We start from the raw sequence: 26,231 nt of genomic DNA on the forward strand, positions 1-26,231 counted from the left end.
TGCATGCATGTTTGATTGCAGTTACCCTGGAACACTGATCCCACCTGTAATGCAGAGTTACAGAGCTTCTGTGGACTCCTAGTGACATCTGCATAGCTTACTATATGTATGTCTATGTCTCACTTGACAGAACATCACTGTTTGTCCTGTTCACATGCACATTGCCTGTGACACATTGCATATGACTTACCTGGCATTTGTCTACGTGAGCAGTCATATATGCCAGTGCTAACTAATCACAGGCACTACACCCTCACATACTCACCTTCTGTTGAACCACCTGCTTTGCTAGGGACGGCTTGCACCTGTCACCCCTGGGCTTTCGGATATTGGCAAAGGCTCTTGCTACCCCCATAGTGCCTTTTTTAGGCAAGGCTCAAAAGACAAACCCACCTCCATAGGTATCACAAGGGATAAGAAACTAAGAGTAATGCTACTCAATGCCAGAAGTCTAAACCTCAAGATGCATGCACTCTAAACTCTCCTTAGCATGGAGAACATCAATATCTGTGCAGTAACAGAGACCTGGCTCAGGGCTCCTGAGAGCACACCAGCACTACCAGGTTATACCTCATACAATGCTTTTCAGCCCTAAAACATGGACTGAACCACAAAAGGAGAGTGAGTATCGATATTCATCAAAGATACCCACACCTCCAGGTTGGTGGCAAAGCACGAAGCATCAGAGACTATCCATGTGCAACTAACAGTGGGTAAAACTGCCTTCCAGTTTATAGCCTGCTACAGACCACCCTCCCAAACCCAGGAACCCCACACGGCCTTCCTGAGAACACTGGAAAATATGAAGGTCTCTCCAAACACCATTATATTGGGTGACTTCAACTACACAAACATAGACTGGGAGCATTACTCTAGCTCCAACACCCTAGCCCAAGGGTTCCTAGAATTTATAAACTCAAATGGTATGGAACAACTTGTTACCACTCCCACAAGAGGGGAATACATACTGGACCTGATCATCACCAACAGGGGGACTCTATGCTCCAGACCAGAAGTGTATCCCTCACTGGTAAGATCAGACCATAAACTAATCTCACTGGATATTCACATCCCGACCCCACCCCCTGCACAGAAAACCACAGTGAAAAACTTCTCTAAAGCAAATTTTACACTCCTCAAAACCAAGGTGGAATCCTTCAAAGCCCCCGGGCCTGTGGAAAATACGGCCCAAACCGCAGACTCCTTTATAAACACATTCTATGAGCACCTTCAGGAATGCATGGATCATGTGATCCTAAATAAAACCAGGACCCAATCCTCCAAAGGCAGACGTCCTGTCTGGTGGACCCCAGCCATAAACAAACTATACAATAGAAGGAGGAAGCTACTAAATGATAGAGCAAAATCCCAAAAAGGGGAGGCATCACTGATCAGTATTAGCATAAAACTAAGGGCACTCATAAAATTGTCTAAGGCCAGCTTCAAGAGAAATATTGCACAGGACACTAAGGATAATCACAAGGCTTTCTGTAGTTATGTTAGGAACCTGGGTGGTAATTCCCAGATATGCTCAGAATTAGTCCAAAATGACAATACACTGAACCCACAGACATTGCCAACATCCTAGCTGACAGGTTCAGTGCAAACTTCTCCCCCGCCACCACACCAAAAGGGCAAATATCTATAACAGCAGAGTCCTGCCCCCCTGATATCTCAGATGCTCAGGTAAGAGCCGCCCTCTCCAAAGCAGAAGACACATCATCAATTGGACCAGACGGTGTCCCGGGCTGTGTCCTACATGAACTCCAAGAAGAGCTAAACCCAAACATAACACTACTGTTCAATCTCAGCCTTACTACAGGATATGTGCCCAAAGAGTGGCGTAAAGCAACAGTGGTCCCTCTCCATAAAGGTGGTGCCTCAATGGATCCTGGAAACTATCGCCCCATAAGCCTGACTAGCTTGGTCTGCAAAGCTATGGAAAGGATCATCATGGACCTCATAAATAAAGATATTGGGGACCTACAGACACTGGATCCTACCCAGTTTGGCTTTGTTAAGGGCAGATCCTGCCTCTTAAACCTGGTTGATTTCTTTGAAACAGTCACCAAGGCTATTGACGAGGGGAAGGTGGTCCACACAGCCTACCTGGACCTTGCAAAAGCCTTCGACACAATACCCCACTGGCATTATAGATAAGCTCACCAGCTTAAATATAAACCCCTATGTCACTAGATGGATTGCAAACTGGCTCAAGGACAGAACCCACATGGTTAGAATTGCTGGAGCCATGTCAGACTCCAAACCAGTTACATGTGGTGTCCCACAAGGCTCAGTCCTGGGACCTCTCTTGTTCGGTATATATTTTCGAGGTACAGGCCAACACGGAAGGACTGTGGCTGACCAAGTTTGCAGATGACTGAAAACTGGGCGCCATAATCGACTCTCCAGCCGACACAAGCATCCTCCAAAAGGGCCTCATAGAAACAGACAACTGGTGCCAGAGCCATGGCCTCAAGCTAAATGCCAAAAGTGTATAGTCATCCCTTTGGCAAAACGAAGTGCTCACAAATTACCACATAGGTGGTAATCCATTAAGTACAGAAGAAGTAATTAGGGACCTGGGGACCCAAGTTGATAGCAATCTCTCATTTGACAACCACATGGCCAAAGTGGTTAGAAAAACATTTTATATAGCCCAACTAATCATGAAGGGATTCACATCTAGATCAGGGGAGGTCATCGTGCCTCTTTACTCATCCCTCATCAGGCCCATAATTGAGTACAATGCCCCTTTTGGGATGTACCTTACCAGACACCTGCAGCAACTGGAAAGACCCCAAAAGTACCTCACTAAGAGGATCAAAGGGCTCAAACAGATGCCATATGCTGCCCGGTTAAAGAAACTCCAGCTCTACTCAGTGGAATACCGCCTGTTCAGAGGCGATCTGTGCCTGACGTGTGAAGCCATGTCCAACCCGGAATTAATGGACATGCTGCACTTCAGAAAATCCAAATAACATCGAGCTACGCGCTCGAGAGACTTGAACCTCAGCACTGAAATAAATAGGACATGCTGGACGGACAGATTCATAACCCAGAGGCTCCCTTCACTCTGGAATAAAATCCCAGTCCAGGTTAGGCATAGTCCCTCATTGACTCTCTTCAAGAGGAATCTTGATGAGTGGATGGGAGATCATAGGTTTACCCCAGGTACCACTTCTGTGTCACTGTTAGACAGAGGCACAGTATACTAACCTCGAAAAAGGGCATAGCAAAATAAATTTAAAATGGGTGGCGAAAGCCAAACACACTCTGGCTAGGCTTATAAATGCCCTAGGGTAGATAGCCTAGTATGACTCAAAGCCAGTCACAAGTGGTGTCCCACAGGGATCTGTCCTGGGACCCCTCTTGTTAGGCATTTATTTCTCAGATGTTAAAGCAAACATGGGAGGGTTGTGGCTGACAAAGTTCGCAGATGACTGCAAACTAGGCGCCATAGTCGATACACCAGTGGACACATACATCCTACAAAAAGGCCTCACAGAAATGGACAACTGGTGCCTGAGTCACGGCCTTAAACTAAATGCCAAAAAATGTATAGTCATCCCCTATGGGAAAAACAAAGTACCCACAAATTATCACATAGACAGCAACCCACTGAGTATGGAAAAAGTAATCAGAGACCTAGGGACCCAAGTCGACAGTGACCTCTCATTTGACACCCACGTTGCCAAAGTGGTTAGAAAACATTCTACCTTGCACACCTCATCATGAAGGGATTCACATCCAGATCCAAGGATGTGAATCCCTATATTCCTCCTCATCAGACCCATGATTGAGTACAATGCCCTATTTGGTATGTACCTCACCCAGCATTTGCAACAGCTGGAGAGACCACAAAAGTACCTCACCAAGAGGATCAAGGGTCTCCAACATATGTCTTATTCTGCCAGACTAAAGAAACTTCAGCTCTATTCAGTAGCATACCCCCTGCTCAGAGGTGATCTCTGCCTGACGTACAAGGTCATGTCCAATCAGAATCTGATGGACATGCTCCACCTCAAAAAAATCCAAATCCATCAGGACCACGAGAGATAAAGGCTTAAACCTCGGCACAAGTATGAATAGGACATGCTGGAGGGATAGATTCATAACCCAGAGGCTTCTCATGCTTTGCAACAAGATCCCAGTTCGTATTAGGCAGAGCCCCTCACTGACTCTCTTCAAGAAAAATCTTGATGAGTGGATGGGAGATCGTAAGTTTATAAACCAGAATACCAAACAATAACAAATAAAAAAACTCAAAACTTGGCAAATGCAGCTACTCTTGAAAACAGTAATGAAAAAGACAGGAAATAGCGTAATATTCTCTTTATTACCGCTTTCGTCCGTAGACTTCTTCAGAATGAACTAACAAACCACACTCATAACTTAAATACACATATAATTAACATCCTATCATTATTAAAAATTACCAATTAAACTAATTCACTCAATTTTAAAGACATACAACTATATTAAAAAGTGATACTTTATAAAATGTGTAAACAAATCAAATCATTACTTTTGTTTACCTTTAGTTTTTTTAAAAAATTTTCATGTTTGAATCATTAAGACCAGGCGAATGATCTGCCTTTAATTTTATTTGCCACTCTGCCTCCCTTTGTAACAACAAATTTTTAAAATCACCTTCCCTCCAATCCTTATAACAAACTTCTAAAATTGAAAATAAAAATTTATGAAAGGCTTCACATACCAACGAATGTTTAAAGAGGGCATTATTGGAATCCTTACTTTAATTGAATACAAATGCTCTCTAATACGTGTTCTTAACTCCCTGGTTGTCATGCCTACATAAAATGCAGGGCATGATGAACACTGGGCAATATAAACCACACCAGCACTACGACAATTAACGTAACCTGGAACAGCAAACACCATTTCAGAAGTACATACTGAAATGTATGGACCAACGGCTATATATCTCACATATTGCAGCCATTGCAACAATACATTCCGTTCCTAATTGTGTTAATTCTTGATCTCTCAACCTTATGTTGTCCTAAAATATATTTTAAACTATTATCATTTCTTTGCACAAATGCTGGTTTATCACCTAAAATTTCAAACATTTCCGCATTCCCTCTAATAACTCGCCAATTTTTGTAATAATTTTTAATTTCATTGCTATCTGAATTCATACCAAGTGTACACATTATATTGTTATTCTGCAAAGTACTATTTGTTTTAATGCCTCCTACAATAATAGTATCTTTACTTAAATTTAATAATGGCCGAAAGTCATTCTTACGTCTACTAAAAATATTATTAGCTATTTCCTGTAATTGTGTTGGAGGGTAGTCTCTACAACTAAATAAAGATTTTATGAAATCAAACTCATCAATGACATCAGATTCTTTTGATGTCATCCTGCTAGCTCTGATGAACTGGCCTTTGGGAATGTTGGAAATAATATGTATCGGATGTCCACTTTTATAATGTAAGTAGCCATTATTAAAAGTATTTTTTCTATGAATAGTACTATGTATTCTCATCTCTTCTTGATCCCACCTTAAATTAACATCCAAAAAATCCACTTTGTTACCTTTACCACCGATAACAAATTTTATATATGTGGATAAGGAATTGATATACTCAAGAAATGCATCGTTATCAATATCATTCTGATCTGAAATGAAGAATAAATCATCAATAAAGCGACACACAAATACTATTTTAAATCTACTCATCAACAATGGCATAAATTGTTGTTCCACATTGCCATAACAACATTTGCATACGCGGGGGCAGCCGGAGAACCCATCGCTGCTCCTTTACATTGTCTATAATAAGTTTTATCAAAAAGAAAAAAATTATTTTCTAAAATTAATTCCAAAAATCTACAAATTAATGAAATAGTATTTGTAGAAAAACCTTTATAATGTTTAGACAAAAACTCCTGTACTGCCTCAATACCTTGAACTTGCGGAATACAGGTATATAATGACACAACATCCACTGTGAGCATTAAATATTTGTTAGGATTAAACCTGAATGTGGAAAGAAATACATTTAATTTGGTCAAGAAGTGCCAAGAATCACGCAAATAAGATCTGATTTGTTGTTACAAAGGGAGGCAGAGTGGCAAATAAAATTAAAGGCAGATCATTCGCCTGGTCTTAATGATTCGATAAACATGAAATGTTTTTTAAAAAATCAAAAACTAAAGGTAAACAAAAGTAATGATTTGATTTGTTTACACATTTTATAAAGTATCACTTTTTAATATAGTTGTATGTCTTTAAAATTGAGTGAATTAGTTTAATTGGTAATTTTTAATAATGATAGGATGTTAATTATATGTGTATTTAAGTTATGAGTGTGGTTTGTTAGTTCATTCTGAAGAAGTCTACGGACGAAAGCGGTAATAAAGAGAATATTACGCTATTTCCTGTCTTTTTCATTACTGTTTTCAAGAGTAGCTGCATTTGCCAAGTTTTGAGTTTTTTTATTTGTTATTGTTTGGTATTCTGGTTTATTGGCTTGGCGTGTACCATGGCAGAAGCAGCAGCAGAGGATCCGTTATTGAATATGAGTATGTATCCGACTCCATCTACGGAACAAGCAAACCTAGGTACTTTACTAATTAACGTTTTAACAGAAATCAAAAGGTCATTGCAGTTTTTGGTTGCGAACGCTAATATGAAAAGCCCAGCTGTTAAGTCATCAAGCCCGGATGGCTCGTTTCAAGAACTAGACACAGTCATTTGTCTTGATAATACATCGGGTACTGAAAAGAAGGCTACAACTGCTAGTATAAGGAATGGTGAGAGGAATCAACAACGCACTACTACCGGCGTGAGGAACGGGGAGTCGAATCAACATAGCATCATTGGTCGAGCGACGGTGAGTCACTTCTTAGACCGTGCAGACAATCCGTTCAGTTTGCTGGGTAGACAAGGAGAGTTTCCATCCAAAGATACGCCATGGCATTTTGAATTTACGGACAAACGAGAGCATCTTTCTAAACTACTGCAAAGGTACAATTCTATTTATTATGAGAATTGTTATTTTGCAAGGTGTATTGAGTTACATATAATTCCGAAGGGCTTACTTTTTTTAAATGCCCGAATGGTGTACAAGTAGGCGACCCGTTTTTCAAGACTTTGACTGAGTTTTTTAATAGTGCTGGACTGAGTTTTCTTAAGTTATTAGTGGATAATAACAACAGAAAATTGGAAGTATTAAAACAAGAAATCATCAATCTAGAGTTGTTTTTTAAAAAACAATTTGATAATGATAATGTCAGCGACTTGTTCAACAAATTAATACAGGACTTGGACCAATCTACTAAGGAGAACATTAACAGGAAGCATAATAAGTTGTTGCGTGATATACAGGCGTATGAAACAAATACTGTTTTCACGAACTTTGTTTCTGGTAACAAATTCAACAGAATATATAAGGGGGTTAATTAACCCTCTAGTGTTAAAAATGTACAAGTTACTAATGGTGTAGAAAAAGTTACTGAAAGTGAATGGTTTCGCTCATATGATAAACATTTTCCACCGTTAGCTCCTACTACAGGCATAGACCTATGTAACATCAGGAGGTCAGTTCAAACTAACAGTGAAGCTGTAGATACGGACAATATATCTGTTGATAAGGAAAATGGTCCTAGTTCTGAACTTGTAAACAAGATTAGTGGCAATGTCTCTGATACTAACATCAGTAATAAATTGAATGTTGGGTGTAATCAAGATGTTGCATCAAATCAAGTCACGGTATCTAACATTGTGCAAAATAAAAAACATTTAAACTCAGCAAAAACTGTGCTAACAAGGAGTCGGACTTTTCTGAACTCTCTTTCATCGGGGGACGAAACGTAGATTTGAACTCTAGTCACTTTAGTGTCATCAATTTGACTGACCATGCTTTCTCGTCGGATGAGATGAATATTCTCAAATTGGGTCTGAATTTTGTACCTCAGTCTAAAGCCAATTATGTAAAGACTGTTGTGGATGTTAAAAAATATGTACGAAAGTTGAATTTACACTTTTTATTACATGACATTACTATGAATAACAAAGTATTTTGCAAACCTTCTAAGTTCTGTCCCAGATTGCATCATACTTTATTTACCTTTGAAGAATTGTGTATACAAGATATTGATGTTTTGTTGAGCAATAGACGTAAATGTTATTATAATCTGACAGTTGCAGAGAACAAAGCCTTACAAAAACTTAAATCATTGAATGGTATATACAGATTCATGAAAAGTGATAAAGGGAATAATATAGTAATAATGACTAAAGAAGCGTATACTGAAGGTATATTGAAACTTTTAGATAATGAGCATGAATATGTTACTATTTCACTTTCAGAAATTCATAAACGTCAATGCAGCATACACTCATATTTATATGAGGCTTTAATGGATGGTGACATCAGTCATGAACTTTATGAATTTTGTGTCATAGATCAACCACGCATTGGAGTTTTTTTTGGGATTCCCAAATGTCATAAATCATTATTTAATCCACCTTTTAGACCGATTGTGTCCTCATCTCATTCAATTACAGAAGGTTTAACGTTAGTCATAGATGCTTTATTGGGACCCATTATTTTGGATGAAAGATCTTATTTGCGTGATTCTTGGCACTTCTTGACCAAATTAAATGTATTTCTTTCCACATTCAGGTTTAATCCTAACAAACATTTAATGCTCACAGTGGATGTTGTGTCATTATATACCTGTATTCCGCAAGTTCAAGGTATTGAGGCAGTACAGGAGTTTTTGTCTAAACATTATAAAGGTTTTTCTACAAATACTATTTCATTAATTTGTAGATTTTTGGAATTAATTTTAGAAAATAATTTTTTTTCTTTTTGATAAAACTTATTATAGACAATGTAAAGGAGCAGCGATGGGTTCTCCGGCTGCCCCCGCGTATGCAAATGTTGTTATGGCAATGTGGGAACAACAATTTATGCCATTGTTGATGAGTAGATTTAAAATAGTATTTGTGTGTCGCTTTATTGATGATTTATTCTTCATTTTAGATCAGAATGATATTGATAACGATGCATTTCTTGAGTATATCAATTCCTTATCCACATATATAAAATTTGTTATCGGTGGTAAAGGTAACAAAGTGGATTTTTTGGATGTTAATTTAAGGTGGGATCAAGAAGAGATGAGAATACATAGTACTATTCATAGAAAAAATACTTTTAATAATGGCTACTTACATTATAAAAGTGGACATCCGATACATATTATTTCCAACATTCCCAAAGGCCAGTTCATCAGAGCTAGCAGGATGACATCAAAAGAATCTGATGTCATTGATTAGTTTGATTTCATAAAATCTTTATTTAGTTGTAGAGGCTACCCTCCAACACAATTACAGGAAATAGCTAATAATATTTTTAGTAGACGTAAGAATGACTTTCGGCCATTATTAAATTTAAGTAAAGATACTATTATTGTAGGAGGCATTAAAACAAATAGTACTTTGCAGAATAACAATATAATGTGTACACTTGGTATGAATTCAGATAGCAATGAAATTAAAAATATTATTACAAAAAATTGGCGAGTTATTAGAGGGAATGCGGAAATGTTTGAAATTTTAGGTGATAAACCAGCATTTGTGCAAAGAAATGATAATAGTTTAAAATATATTTTAGGACAACATAAGGTTGAGAGATCAAGAATTAACACAATTAGGAAGGGAATGCATTGTTGCAATGACTGCAATATGTGTAGATATATAGCCGTTGGTCCATACATTTCAGTATGTACTTCTGAAATGGTGTTTGCTGTTCCAGGTTACGTTAATTGTCGTAGTGCTGGTGTGGTTTATATTGCCCAGTGTTCATCATGCCCTGCATTTTATGTAGGCATGACAACCAGGGAGTTAAGAACACGTATTAGAGAGCATTTGTATTCAATTAAAAGTAAGGATTCCAATAATGCCCTCTTTAAACATTCGTTGGTATGTGAAGCCTTTCATAAATTTTTATTTTCAATTTTAGAAGTTTGTTATAAGGATTGGAGGGAAGGTGATTTTAAAAATTTGTTGTTACAAAGGGAGGCAGAGTGGCAAATAAAATTAAAGGCAGATCATTCGCCTGGTCTTAATGATTCGATAAACATGAAATGTTTTTTAAAAAATCAAAAACTAAAGGTAAACAAAAGTAATGATTTGATTTGTTTACACATTTTATAAAGTATCACTTTTTAATATAGTTGTATGTCTTTAAAATTGAGTGAATTAGTTTAATTGGTAATTTTTAATAATGATAGGATGTTAATTATATGTGTATTTAAGTTATGAGTGTGGTTTGTTAGTTCATTCTGAAATAGATCGTAAGTTTACCCCAGGGGTCACATCTGTGTCACTGCTAGACAGGGGCACAGTAAACTAATTCTATTATATAAGGGGACCTTCATTGTGTCACTACTAGACAGAGGCACAGTATTCTAAATTTATTCTGTACATTTTTGTACCATTTCATGGGGTGGCAAAAGCCACATCACTATGGCTAGGCTTACAAATGCCCCAGGGCAGATAGCCTAGTACTATATTATGAAACTATGAAACTATGAACCTATGAACCTATGAACCTATGTACCTTGTTCCCCATTGGCCCTATGTGCTGTTAATCACCATGGCAATTACAATACTATGGTAGCATGTGCAAAGGTCACTTGTCAGTCACCTCTATGGTACAGTTGTGGAATATGTGGGTCATGTGGCAATGTCACAGCTGCCACATGTACACAGTCAATCCTCTCCCCTACACATGGACGTACAACACATGTATGAGATGCAACCACATAGCCAAACTGGGGACTAAGCACTCTGAACCCAGTACTGGCATAACCTGTCAGGTGGCATGACATACTACAGTGACTACAATACCAGTCTGATGTAGACCTACACTGACAGCAATCCAAATATGTGAACACACTGGGCCATTTGTGGAGCCTCAGAAGAGCATCCTGCCTGAGCAGCAAACACCTCTGCAGCTGGCACACAGGCATACGTTAAGCCGGAACACAGCACGTGCAACACATAGCACACAAATCCTGTGTGCCAAACAGTCACAGCCTGTATGGCTAGACAACACACCTGCTAAAGTTGTGTTAGGTACCTTTATTGTCCGGTACAGTGAGGTCCAGCTCACCAAGCTGGACAAGGTGAAGGTCACAGTGATATGCCCGTGGGGCACTATGGTCCACCACATAACACTAGCATACAGGTCAGTCAGAGGCATGGACACATATGACTCAGTCATGCATTATTGTGAACAACAACCCACACACATGGGCATTCTGTGTAACAAAACAACACGTGGCATGTGTGGAATTCAAAGCCATAACTAACTGTGCTATGACAGTAGTGAGAGACGCAGTAGCAGAGCGTGCTATTTGCATTACTGGGGGATTTGCCCTCTTCTGCTGTACTTGTAGGGTGCTGACATCATCTCTGTGTGGAGATTGGAATATGCAGCAGCTGGTGTGTTGTACTGGTTGGCAAAAGGGTCAGTTCTTTCACACATGTAATTGCACACACCCTAATTCCACCCCCCCACACACACTTTTGCAGGATTCAAACCCCTGCCTAATTATGTTATGACATTCAAGACAAACGCATTAGCAGAGCGCACTATTCGTATTACTGGGAGGTTTCTCTTCTCCTGCTGTACTTATAGGGTGCTGACATCATCAGTGTTTAGAAAGGGGAATGTGCATCCTGTAGTGTGTTCTCCTAGTTGCCAAAAGGGACATTTTACTCACACAGACTTGCACGCACACTAACCCCCCCTCACACAAACACACTTGCAGGATTCAAACCCCTACCTAATTATGTTATGACACTCAAGATGGAATGCATTAATAGAGCATGCTATTCGCATTACTGGGAGGTTTTTTTTATCCTGCTATACTTATAGGGTGCTGACATCATCAGTGTTTAGAAAGGGGAATGTGCATCCTGTAGTGTGTTCTCCTAGTTGCCAAAAGGGACATTTCCCTTACACAAAATTGCACACACACTAACCCCCCTCACCCAAACTTGCAGGATTCAAATCCCTACCTAACTATGTTATGACACTCAAGACAGACGCATTAGCAGAGCGTGCTATTCACATTACTGGGAAGTTTTTCTTCTCCTGCTATACTTATAGGGTGCTGACATCATCAGTGTTTAGAAAGGGGAATGTGCATCCTGTAGTGTGTTCTCCTAGTTGCCAAAAGGGACATTTTTCTCATACAGAACTGCACACACACTAACCCCCCTTCTCCAAACACACACACTTGCCATTTACAGGGTTCAAACCCCTACTTACCTATACTATGACACTCAAGACAGACGCATTAGCGGAGCATACTATTCACATTACTGGGAGGCTTTTCTTCTCCTGCTATACTTATAGGGTGCTGACATCATCAGTGTTTAGAAAGGGGAATGTGCATCCTGTAGTGTGTTCTCCTAGTTGCCAAAAGGGACATTTCCCTCACACACAGTAACCCCCCCTCACACATTTCCCTCACACACACTAACCCCACCTCACAAAAACTTGCCATTTGCAGGATTCAAAATCCTACTTAACTATGCTATGACACTCAAGACGGATGTATTAGCAGAGCATGCTATTCACATTATTGGGAAGTTTTTCTTCTCCTGCTATACTTATAGGGTGCTGACATCATCAGTGTTTAGAAAGGGGAATGTGCATCCTGTAGTGTGTTTTCCCAGTTGCCAAAAGGGGCATTTCTTCACACAGACTTGCACACACTGAGCATTTGCAGGATTCAAACCCCTACCTAACTATATTATGACACTTGAGGGAAACGCATTAGCAGAGCGCACTATCCAAATTACTGGGCATCTGTTCTGCATCGGCAGTATTTATAGGGTGCTGACATCATTATTTCTACAGAGGTATGTACATCTAGTACTACCTGTCAGGTGGGGGATAGCATATATATGCATTTGCAACCACCTACTTCTGGGTCAGATATGCACATCGCTCTGGCAGGTTATGTTCTATACCATGCTTCATGACCACAGGACCTGTAACACACAACTCAACCAGTTTGGACCACCCCTCCCACATCCAGGACACACACTTTGCTTCCCTGGGAACAGTGCCAAGGTATGCAGGTGTTCACATACACCATTCCAGTTGTTAATGTTAGGTACAGGTATATTGTGTGTGGGAACTACTCAGGCCTCTACACCATTACCCTACAGCCACTACCATTTGTGAGTCCATGTGCTATGGCACAACCACTCACCACAGCCACAAAGGGAAATACATATTGCACTTGACCATCTGCAACATGGGTACTCACTGTTCCACACCAGAGGTAGACGACCATTGTTGATATCTGACCATACCCACCTTTCCCTGGACATACATATCCCATCCCCACCCCCAGGCAAGGTTGTCACTGCAAACAAAGTGTATTTATCAAAAGCAAACTTTACCCTTGTAAAGACTGGGGTGGAAGACTTCAAAGGACCCATGCTGGGGGAGTATACAGGCCACTCTGCATAATCCTTGACAATTGCATTCTATGAGCATGTGGAAGGTTTGCATTGATCATGCTATCCCAAATATACCCATGACTGCTCCACAACAGGGCACCTGTCAGGTGTACACCAGCCATATATGGGCTGTCCAACAGACAGAGTAAGCTAATACAGTGCAGAGTAGTAGCCCACAGAGGGAGGACATCTCTGAACAGTACTGGCACGACACTTCAATCCCTCATAATCATCACGACAAAGTGTTGACAGTGAAATTGTCCAGACAATGCAGATAAGGCTCCCCTCAGTCTGTTATTGATGCCCACTTACTATTAGAGGTCCTCACCAACCCTCTTCCAGAACACACCAACAACATGGATGTGGCTTAGCAAATTCAACCCCTGGGATCTCCACTGTGTCCCTGCTTGACAGAGGCACAGCACACTAGCCTCACACGGTGCCTTATGTGACCTACTTTACAGTGGCACAGTAGCCTACTGTACTGGGGAGGCAGATGCCAAGCACACTCTGGCTAAGCTGTCATTCCCTAGGGCAAACAGCCTAGTGTTGGTCTCTACACCCATATGTTTAATTGTCAGATGCACAATATTTGTTGCTGGTAGACTGTTTGCAGGTCTTTATTGCCATAGCATTCCCTGTTTCTATGAACAACTTCTGTATCTGTGGAAGATGTTTGAATATGAGAGGGATCCACTATATCATGTATGTCTCTGTAGTCATTTAACTGTGTGCACTGGGCAGATTGCTGTAATGTGGTTGGTTCCTGGCATAACACGTACAAATACCATATATGTGTGGCCAACTGCTAAACTGAGATTTGGCCTAAGTGTGTGAGCATGCCCAGTTCAGGCTTTCCATGGCATGTTGTCTGACATATGTCTCATTTATCAAAGTGTGCGAGCATGCCCAGTGTGAGCTTTCCATATGTTGAACTCTGCAGCCCACCACATTTGTGGATGAGTGTGAACTTCAACAATATCTCACGTTTATGGTTGTGTGTTGTGTGTCATGTTGTGTAGTTACTGTCCAACTGCTTTGTGTCTGAACACAACAGGGATTATACTGTGCCTGCAGGGTTTGCATGGGATACTTTGCATACAGTTGTCAACATCCTTTCATACTGACCTAACACTGTAGTACCGTATAGTGAAATGGTTCAGTACTTTCACTGTGGTGGACAGTATCCTGGGCTTTAGTCCTATCACTGCTTTACATTTTCATAGTGAGCACAACAGCCTGGTTAGGGGCCAGTTGTGCACATCTGACCATGTTGCATTATGTTCAGATATGAACTACTTAAACCAGGCTTGTCCAACATTGGTAGTGTATTCCACAACATAGGCGTACATTGGCAAACACTAGCGCTGTGCCCTAGGCCATTTCTAATGCTAGTCGGAGAGTGTGTTTGTCCTTCAACACACATTGTAGGGGGAGTTTGCCATGACATATGTCATGGTTAGTATAATGTGCCTCCATCTACCCGTGACATAACAGTGATACCCAGGGTAAACCTACCATCTCCCATCCACTCATCAAGATTCCTCTTGAGGAGAGTCGATGAGTGACTCTCTGGCTAACCTGTACTGGGAGTTTACTCAAGAGTGGGGGTGGCTTCTGTGTTACGGATCATTCAGTACAGCTTGTCCAATGTATGTCAGTGCTGGGGTACAGGTCTCTCATGTGCATAGCTCACTGCCATTCAGATTGTACAAGGTGCAGCATGTTCATTGATTCCAGCTTGGACATGGCTTTATACATCAGGCACAGCTTGCCTCTGGGTGGGCAGTATGGCAGTGTGTGGAGCTGCAGTTTGTTTAATCAGGCAACACATGGCATCTGTTCAAGTTGATACTCCTGGTGAGGTACTTTTGGGGACTTTACAGTTGATGGAGGTGTTTGCTGAGGTACATCCCACAGGGACTATTGTAGTCAATTGTAACGCTGATGAAGGATGACTGCAGAGCCACAATGACCTCCCCTTATCTAGATCTGACAACCTTCATGATTAGGTGGGTATATGGTATGTTTCTGTAACCACTACAGCCACATGCTTGTCTAATGCAGGATATCTATCAACTTGTGTCCCCAGGTCTCTCATTACATGTTAAGTACTTAATGGGTTAACACCTATGTGGTAATTGCTGGGCACTTACTGTATATACACAGGGGTTGACTATACACTTTTCTGCAATTAGCTTGCTAACATGGCTATGGCACCAGTTGTCTGTTTCTATGTGTCCCTTTTGATGGCTGCAGCATGTCTGACCATGTCAGTTCTGTCCTTGGTCTGGTTTGCAACCCCTCTACTGACATAGGGGTTTATATTTAAGCTGGTGAGCGTATCTATAATGAACACGTGGGGTATTGTATGGAAGCCTTTGCAAGGTCCAGCTACACTGTGTGGACCACATTGCCCTCATCAATGACCTTAATGACTGTTTCAAATGAGTCAAACATGTTTAAGGGGCAGGATCTGCACTTAAGAAAGCCACACTGGGTAGGGTCTGGTGACAGTAGGTCCCCACTATCTTTATGCCTGCGGTACATGCTGATCCTTTCCATAGCTGTGCAGAACAAGCTTGTTAGGATTCTGGGGTGGTAGTTTGCAGTATCCATTCAGGCAAAACCTTTGTTGAGAAGGACCACTGTTGTTGTACACTGCTCTTTGGGTACATATCCTGTGGTAAGGCTGACATTGAGCAGTAGTGTGATTTGGCATTCCATTCTTCTTGGAGTCCATGTTGGACTCAGCCCAGGACACCATCTCATACCATTGCTGCTGTGTGTTTTGCTTTGTCGATGCTGGCTGTTACCTCAGCATCTGCAATGTCAGGAGGCCAGCAGTTTGCTGGGATAGATATTTTGCATTTTGGGGGGGGGGGGTTGAATTGCACCTGTCAGGTTGGATGTTGGCAATATGTGTATGTGTTTGGTATGTTGTTTGTAATATTTCAGTGATTCAGAACATATCTGTGAATTCCCAACAAGGTTCCTACCATCAGTTAAGAAAGCCTTGTCATTATCCTTAGTGTCCTGTACAATTTATATCTTCATAGGTTCATAGGTTCATACTAGGCTATCCACCCTTGGACATTTATAAGCCTAGCCAGAGTGTGTGTGGCTTTTGCCACCCCTTGCTATATGAATATTATGGCCATTTATGATTTACTTTACTGTGCCTCTGTCTGGACGTGACACAGTGAAGACCCCAGTGTACATCTACGATCATCCATCCACTTGGCAAGATTCCTGTTGAAGAGTGTCAGTGAGGGGCTCTGCCTAACATGGAGTGGGATTCTGTTCAGGGTGTAGGGAGCCTCAGGGTTATGTATCTCTCCCTCCAGCACATCCTATTTCATTATGTGTTGAGGTTGATATCTCTCACTCTCACAGCTCCAATGGCTTTGGGTTTTCTAGGGTGGAGCATGTCCATTACTCCTGCATTGGACATGGCCTTGTACAACAGGCATACAATGCCTCTGTGTAGGCAGTATGTGACTGCATTCAGCTGGGGTGTCTACAGCCAGGCAGCATATGACATATATTTGAGACCCTTTATCCTCTTGATGAGGTACCTTTGAGGTCTTTCTAACTGCTGCAGGTGTCAGGTAAGGTACATCCCAAATGAGGCATTGTACTAGATTATGGGTCTGATAAGAGAACAGTATAGGGACACAATGACCTCTGTTGACATAGATGTGAATCCTTTCATGATACGGTGTCCAATATAGACAGTCTTCCTAGCCACATTGGCAATGTGAGTGTCACATAACAGGTTACTGTCCACATGTGTCCCTACGTCCCTGATTACTCCTTCCATATATAATGGTTTACAACCTATGTGGTAATTTGTGAGTACCTTGTTTGGTATTTGGTGGGACATTCATACTGTCCAGTGTCTTCAGGACAGCTGGGTGGGGTTCCTGTGTGTGAGAGTGTGGTCTGTGGCATGCTACAGATGGTACAGCAGTTTTGTCTATGGTTAGTTGCACATGGGTGATCTCCGATGCTTCATGCATTGTCAGTTACCTGGACGTATGGGTGTCTGTGCTGAATATGGATACTCCCCCTCCTTTCATGTTTTGGTCCAGGTTTTGGGGCCATAACGCATGATATGAGGTATAACCTGGTAGTGCTGGTGTGCTGTCAGGAGGCTTGCTGCAGGTTTCTGTCATTGCATGGACATCAATGTTCTCCATACTGGGGAGGGCCTTGGGAGCATGCATATTGAGGTTTACACATCTGGCATTGGTCAGCATTACCCTTCTGTTTCTTTCCACTTATGTTTTCTAGGGTGGTGGGTTAGTCTTTTCAGCCTTGCCTACGAAAGGCTCTATGGAGGTGGCAAATGCCTTATCCAATATCCAGACGCCCAGGGGTAACAGGTGCAAGCTATCCCTGGAACAGCAGCGTGGCTTGTCAAGCATGACATCCCAAGCAGACAGACATTGGATCCCCTTGGAATGACACCAGTACTTGTGCCACTTGTTAAAGCTGATCATTCTGTGTTTGTACTGTGGCATCATTCTTGGTGAGGGTAGGATGCTGCAAACGGTCAGTGTCATACCGGCCTGGGCTACATAATCGGAGAGCTCATCTATGTCTCTTTTCATGTAGTCCAGGGAGGTACATCTCAGGTCATTCACGCCAGCCTGGACAATGACTGCATCATATTTCTACTTGCTTTGGGGTGACCTGCGTACTTGTGTTATGTGGCGTATTGTAGCAGCCTACAGGCAGCTTACTGTACCCTTTCCCTTGTTCAGTCTGGTGAGCGGGACAGCAGTGTGTCTGTCTATGGAGTCACCTATTACAACTGTATCAGGCATGTTGTTTCTCCTTCTGGCCTGTGACTGTTTGGCACACCAGCTTTGTGTACTATGTGTTGCATGTGCTATGTTTGGAGGTTGTGGTTGCTTGGGTGTCTGCTTTGGAGGCCTCTGTTGGTGTGGTGTGTTTGTAATTAGGGCCTCTGGGAATGTTTTTCTGTGTTTGTCTTTGGTTTGCAGTTGTGATAGGTCTATGTGGGACTGGGTTTGTGGTGTGTGTGGTAAACTTCTCCTCCTGACTAGTTTTGACAGTACTGAGTTGAGGGAGCTCAGCCTCCGGTTTGGATAAATGGTTGCATCTCTCACATATATTTGTATTTTTTGGGGGGAGTTCAGGGTTGTCTGTGCACTTGGAGCAGGTGTAACATTGCCTCAAGATTCACAGATTCAACTTGTTGTAGCTGGCCTTAGTGAATTGTATGTGTGGACATATTTTATTGCCATACTACTGATCAGTGATTACTTCCCTTTTTATTTTTGCTGTATCATGTAGTAGCTTCTTCATCCTCTTGCATGGTTTGGTAATGGCTGGAGTTCACCATGCCAGATGCCTGCGTGTATGGCATTGTATCTTGCTTTTATTTGGGATTGCATAATCCAAGCATTCCTGGCAGTGTTCATGGAATGCCTATATAACAGGTTCTGAGGTGTGGCCCATATTTTGCACCTGCACAGGGCCTTTAATGGATTCCACATCAGTTTGGAGGAGTGCAACTTTTGCTTTACACATGTTTTTCACTGTGGTTTTCTGGCGAGGGACTGTGGTCAGGATGTGTATATCAAGTGTGATTAATCTATGGTCTGGTCTTACCAATGAGGGATACACTTCTCATCTTGCCATCCAGTACCCATGTTGCTGATTATCATATCCAGTATGCTTACCCCTCTTGTGGGAGTGGTACGTTGTTTTGGGGCATTTTGGTTTATGGATTCTAGGAATTTTTGTCCTACCATGTTGGAGCTAGTATAATTCTCCCAGTCTATGTCTGGGTATTTTCAGTCACACAATATAATGTGGTTTGGAGGGCTTGATATATTCATGTATTCCAACATAGGCCAGGTGCAGTTCCTGGTGTTAGGATGGTAGTCTGTAGCAGGCTATAAACTGGGAGGCAGTTTTAGCCACTGTTACTTGACCATGGCTAGTCCATGCTGCTTCTTGTTGTGGTACCAACCTGGGGGTGTGGTTATCCTTGACAATTATTGCTAGTCACCCTCCTTTTGTAGCTTGTTCCATGTTTTGAGGCTGTACAGCACAGTATGAGGTGTAACCTGGTAGTGTTACGGTGCTGTTGTGAGCCTTGACCCTGTTTTCTATTACAGGACAGATATCAACATTCTCCATACTGGGGGAGTTTAGACTGCATGCATCTTGCTGTTTAGACTTCTGGCATTGGATAGCATTACATCTAGGTTCTTATCCCTTGTGATACCTATGGAGGTGGGTTTGTGTTTCAAGCCTTACTGATTCAGGGCACGCTGTGGGTAACAGCAGCCTTTGCCAGTATCCATAAGGCCTGGACTGATAGGTGAATGCCACCCCTAGCAGGTGGAGCATCATGTCATGCTCAGCATGTCATCCCAGGCTGGCACACATTGGATCCCCTTTGACTAACTGCAATACTTCAGCCAATTATTGCACTTGATCATCTCATCGTCATATTGTGGCATCATGCTTGGTGAGGGTAGGACGTTAGTCAGGGTCATCAAGTGTGCATATACTACATGGTGTTACATTGCTTAACACATGGCATTCATGCCTCAGGTGGTGCTGCAGGGCTGCCTCTGTCGGATGCACATACTACACTCCCTGTACATGTTTGAGAGCAGGTTATGTCATTTTAGGCATCCCTGTTATTATATGAGTGAGTCAGAAAGGGGTATCATTCCCAGGGTTCCTACTGAGCCAGTGTATGTGCTATGCGTTGCCTCTTTGCCAAGGAGAGGGCATACTGGGCACGCCTCCTTCTGCCTACTGGGGCAGGCTCAGGTTGTTCGTCCTCTGAGTCACGCTCCGCCTGTGATGGCCTTGGCAATGGTGGGGGGCTGTTTGGCCCGGCCCTATGCTGGTTCTGCTGCAGCTGTTTTCGCAAGATCATATTATGTAGCATAGCACATACCATGTCAATTTGGGTACATGTAGTTGGTGAGTACTGCAAGGCTCCACCAGATGTGTCCAGACACTGGAACCGTGACTTGAGCAGCCCAAACACACACTCTATTACATTACGTGTTTGTGCGTGTGCCTCATTATGGCGTTCCTGTTCAGGTGTGTGTGCTTTTCTGATGGGTGTCATCAGCCACGGCTCCAGTGCATAACCTGCATCCCCCACTAGGTGTCCATGTGGGATGTCCCCACTGGCAAATATCTGGTACAGTTGCGTGAAATGCCAGATATGGGAATCATGGTAGCTCCCAGGGCAGCCAGCACACACATTCATTATTATGCCCTGGGCATCACACACGACCTGGCAGTTGATGGAGGGGAAGCCCTTGCGGTTAATGTAGGCCCTACCCCGCTCACTGGCTGGTGCTTTGATGTGTATGTGCATGCAGTCTATTGCACCCACTACCTCAGGGTATTCCGCTATTTGCTGGAAGAGATGCATATTGCTGGCCAATACCTCATGGGCATTGGGGAAATATACATGATCACCGACATGTGCTGACATGGCATCCAGGAACTGGTGCAGTACCCTGGAGGCTGATGCCTGATATCCCCATCATATCACCAGTTGGTCTCTGGAAGGTACCTGTTGCTAGTATTCTTATGCCAACACATACCTTGGTTTCCACTGGGATGGGTTTCCCTCTGTTGGTTCTGTGTGTGAGGTGTGGCCTGCACAGCTCGACAATTTGCTGCAGGAGGTCTCTGTCCACTCTATAGCGCTCTACTATCTCCAGCTCATGTAACCTGTGGTAGGTGACCCTGGGCCTGTACACTCTTCTCCGTCTCCTCACTGTGGGTTGTCTGGCACCATCTGCATTGTCACCACCCTCAGCAAGTAGCCTATGTCTCCTTATGGCAGCTATGGCAGCCCCTAGCATTTCTGCTCTGAGTTCAGCTTTTCCAGTTTTCACTTCTAATAGCTTACTCCTGTCTTGCAGTGTCTCTTGAGAGAAACATCCTGCACTGCTGTTTGCAGAGTTTTAAGTGCTTGGCTGAGCTACTATTCTGCCTGTGTAATTGCCTGCTTCTAATTGTTTTCACCAGCTAGCTCCAGCAGTATGCCCTGCTAGCCTCCTACTAATTCTGTTGCTTCCTTTTTCCTTTCTGTTTCCTCAGGGGGGAGCAACGTGCATGCCAGCAGAAACACATTCACAGTGGCTTACATGCACGCACACATGCTTCCACGGTTCAGAATCTGCTTATTTGGGTTAAAACGCGTGCACACCAGTGCAAACAGTGTTACAAGTCTGCCAACAGGCTCCCAAATGCTCAGTCTGCCTTACACGCGCTCACACTGCCCTACACGCGCTTCATGGCGCACACACATGAGCATGCACACTCAGCAAGAAACTTTGGTGTAAGCAACAGTGTACACCTTCCATTTCTTGACTTTCCCATGCTTATGTTGTGGCACTCCTCTTTCCATGATATGTGTGTGACATCTGTCATGTAACACTGACCTCCAATGAACTGCATTTCTTTCTACCATTCCCCCCTGTGATGCCACCTATCTCCTACTCTATTCCTCCCCCTTATGTATCTCTTACACTTCTCAGAATGTGCTCATTTGCTATGTGACAGTGGAATTCAGTATCCTAACACTCATTTACATCAGACTGCCTACTAATGCTTAGTTGCATGTCTTAGACTCAGCTTCCCCCTTAGCAACCACTAAACGGTGGCCATGTTGTTTTTGGTCTGCTGGTCCCTGCATTGTAAATCCATGTATTGCATAAAACCCACATTTGTGGGTTTATAACCTTCATTTTTATGTTTTATACAGCGCAGCCCATTTGCGCGGGGTTGCACAGCGTTTAAACATCGGCGATCGCCGAAAAAAAATATTTATTTTTCATATTTGCATCAGGGTACCTTGCCAATGGCCACATATTTGGCCATTGGCATGCTGCCTGACACATATGCACCCTTTATTTTGAGCTGACATGGCTCCATTGTGTTTTTTGCAGAAACATACTCAGTTGTCAACTGAGTACATTTCTGCAGCTAAAACGGCTCTTACACGGGCTGCTTTGGGTTTCCTGGATTGCTAATCTACCTCATTTGCATGCCTTTGGGCTGCAAGTGAGGTGATTAGCATATCCACGCCCACTCCATGTAAGAGATATTTTAGATGGTCTCTTACACAGTATTTAGGGCTGTTCCTGGATCGCAAAGGCTGCATGGAGTCTTACACTACTCTTAGACTCCGTGCAAGCCTTCGTGAATCCTGCCCATTGTTTTATGCAATGATTCTAAACTGTGTCATTTGATTAGTGAAGTTGAGACTTTAAATAATGACATAAAAAATGACCTGTTGTTTTCACAATATGAAAATCTGTATTTTAAACAGTTTAAAATGGGGGAAAACAAGTGTAACAGCATTTCTGACAGAAAATGTAAAAAGTTACAAAGGGATTTAAAAGAGTATAAAGAGAACAGAGTATACATTTTGAAACAAAAAGAACATACAATTGTCGGGGGAGGGGTATATCTACACCCACACCCACACCCACCCTTACAAAGAAGATTATTTCTATAGGAATGAAAGGAGAAGTTCCCTTTACAACTCTAATGGTCATGATAACAATTTTCAGCACAATAATTATAGAAATTATCAACACTGTTTTCATGCACAGGAGAAATGGGATGTAGGGAGAGAAGAGACAAGGAAAGGGCACCAAATCAGTGGTTCAACTGAAACAAGTGGAGAAGAAAATACCAGCTAACAGTGATGATGAAATTTCAAGGAATGGACTGGTTAGCACATTTAGGGGTTACCACATTTATAATTATTCAGGAATAACTTTAACCAAGGAGAATTTTCTGTTATTTATGAAGGGGTTGAAATATGTGCCAGCTAGAGGCTTTGATTAGACAGACACCATTTGGAGTTAAAACTATACATGAGAAAACTGAATTTAGCTTTCCTGTTTAGGGACCATGATGAACATGTTAGTCTTACTAGGAACAAATAAATTAAAAACAAAAGTATGTATAACCCACCAATGGATCCCACCCTAAATGTTTATGAGAAGGTTGTGACTGAGGATTTATATGCTCTAAAATTAAAAGAAAAAACAGTTTTTCATATAGAAATGTTAGTAGGGAAGAGATGAGATAATATGAACAGCTCAGAAACAGCAGGACAATTAGGATTATGTGTCCAGATAAAGGGGGTGGGATGGTCATCTTTGATGCTTTACATTATTCCCAAAAATTCTTAGAGATGTTACATGACGCTAGTGCATATACCTATGTTTCACTTAATGAAGTCAACATTAGTTACCGAAGAATAGATTATTACTTTGAAGAATACCTATTGGATAAACGTATTTCACCTGAAATTTACAGCTTTTTGAAAGTCAAGTACCTTGTGGTGGCTACCATTTCTGGGATTCCAAAAACCCACAAGGGTTTAAGTAATTTAACATTTCGGCCAATAGTAGCAGGACAGGGATCAAAAACTTACCCTTTTGGTGTCACCATAGACTTTTGGTTAAAACAAGTTGTGAATAAAGTGGAGCATTTAGTAAAAGATTCATGGAACTTTTTGAGTAGAATTAAGGAGGAGCTTTGGGAAAACCATGTGATTCTTTTTGACCATCGATGTAGTGGATTTATTCACTTGTATCCCTAAGGAAGAAGGGTTAGATATGTTTGCTAACTGTTTGAATAAAATGTCATTTTTTTCTAATCAGAAAGTAAATTTAATTGTTGACTTCATGGGGGTAGTTTTAGACTACAACTATATATATTTTTTGAAGAATACTTCAAACAAAACAAAGGTGTTGCTATGGGAGTCTCATGTGCTCCTATATTTGCAAACTTGGTTCTTCCTGACTGGGAGTTAAATAAAGTCTTTAGATGTGAATATTTTCAAAATGTCAAATTATACGTAAGATTTTTGGATGGCATTTTTATTCTGTGGAATACTTCCATTGATAGAGTGGAGGAATTTGTTAAGTATCTGAATTCCACTACCAGTTTCTTAAAATTCACTCACACAAGTAACCCCTTGTCCATTAGTTACCCTGACACTCAGATTTTCAAAGTTCCAGGTGGTTTTACATCTAAAATATATAGAAAACCTGCATTCAGCAGCTCTTACCTTGAATACACAAGTAGTCACCCCCCCCCAAAAAACAGTATTGTGAAAGGCCAGATGGTAAGGGTTGCTAGAATGACATCTTCGGCTGGTGACCTTGAGAATGAATTACTGAAAGTTGCAGAAATGTTCTATGAAATAGGATATCCACAGGTCATGGTTCAGGAAAATGTGGACTATGATAGAAGGGAATGGGGTAAGAGATTCAAACCCCTATTAAGAAATTTTAACATGGTTAGAGAGTCACCTCAGAGACAAAATAAACTTTGAAAAGGCTATGATTTTACCATACTGGGGGAAGGTAGGGAAAGTGAAGGATATATTGGAAAAAAAATGGGCCATTCTCAGGGTAAACCCAGATTTGAGAAGGGTTATAGGAGAGAGACCCTCCTATATATACAAACTGGGGTAAACATAAAAGAAAGTTTTGAATATGTGAAGAACATATAAGTTAACAAGTATGATTCTACTACAAAGTGTGGATCCTGTTGAGAATGTTGCTACATAGTAGATTGTAAAATGGTTATTTTAGAAAATACCCTTAAAACAAAGGTAGACTTTGTTAAGGGTAACTGTCACACATCAGGTTGTCATATACCTTGCACTGTGTAAGGGATGTCCAGCATATTATATTGGCAAAACTGAAAGGCAATAGGATATATGAACACGTGTATCAGATATCCACTAAGAATAATAACAATGCACTGTATAGGCATTCTTTAGTTTGTAGTAATTTTCAGGGGTTCCATTTTGGAATCTTAAAAAAAGTATTAGTTAACCCTGGTGAGGGGAAACTACAGAAATTCAGTGGAAGAAAAATAAGTCAAATGGCAGATGAAGCTGCAGGCATGGAAGGGCATATGTTTAAATGACGTTATTTCTGTAAAACCCCTGTTAATTAAGAGAGCTAGGGACAAAAGGCTATGTAAAAAATTCCATGAAGTCAGGAAAGCTTATTTTTAGTGCAGTAAACATGGTTTTAGATGTTTATGAATGTTTTTAAGCTGTATTTTTTTTTAAAAAGTGGTTGTGCCTTTAAATGCATTTTTTGGCTGTGATGTCATCAACACAATGGGCTATAAATGTTGGACTTAATAGAAGGCATGTATTCTGATGAAGTCTGCATTCTGAGGGGATGAAAGCACTCAATGAATACTTTTTAAACATTCGTATGTCTCAATAAAACATTTGATACCTTTGGAAGGTTGTGGAGAGTTTTGGCTGCAACACAGTGATTTTATTATTTTAGTTAAGTTTATAATTCTAGCAACAGCCTTCATACAATAATATTGACCCAGAAGAAGCATTACAGCAAATATTAAATGAATAATACCAAGAAGATGTTGGGCATTCTGCAAACTGGGAGTCACCCGCTGCCATTCTTGAGACTGGTCAGTAGGAGGAATAGGAGCAGTGATAAAATAATGGGAAAACCGACTGCTACCGCCACAAAAAAAAGCCAAGAGAAGTGTGCTGAGCATGCCATGACTATCGCACCCCCAAAAGGAGAACAGCTTCAGAAATCAACTGTTCACCATCATCCCCTCAATCGATCAACTGGGGAGGCACTTACCCTGGTTAATGAGGTTAAGGAT

The sequence above is a fragment of the Protopterus annectens genome, chromosome 13.part0 (assembly GCF_019279795.1).
Source record: "Protopterus annectens isolate FY-2018-M chromosome 13.part0, PAN1.0, whole genome shotgun sequence".
Lineage (NCBI taxonomy): Eukaryota > Metazoa > Chordata > Ceratodontiformes > Protopteridae > Protopterus > Protopterus annectens.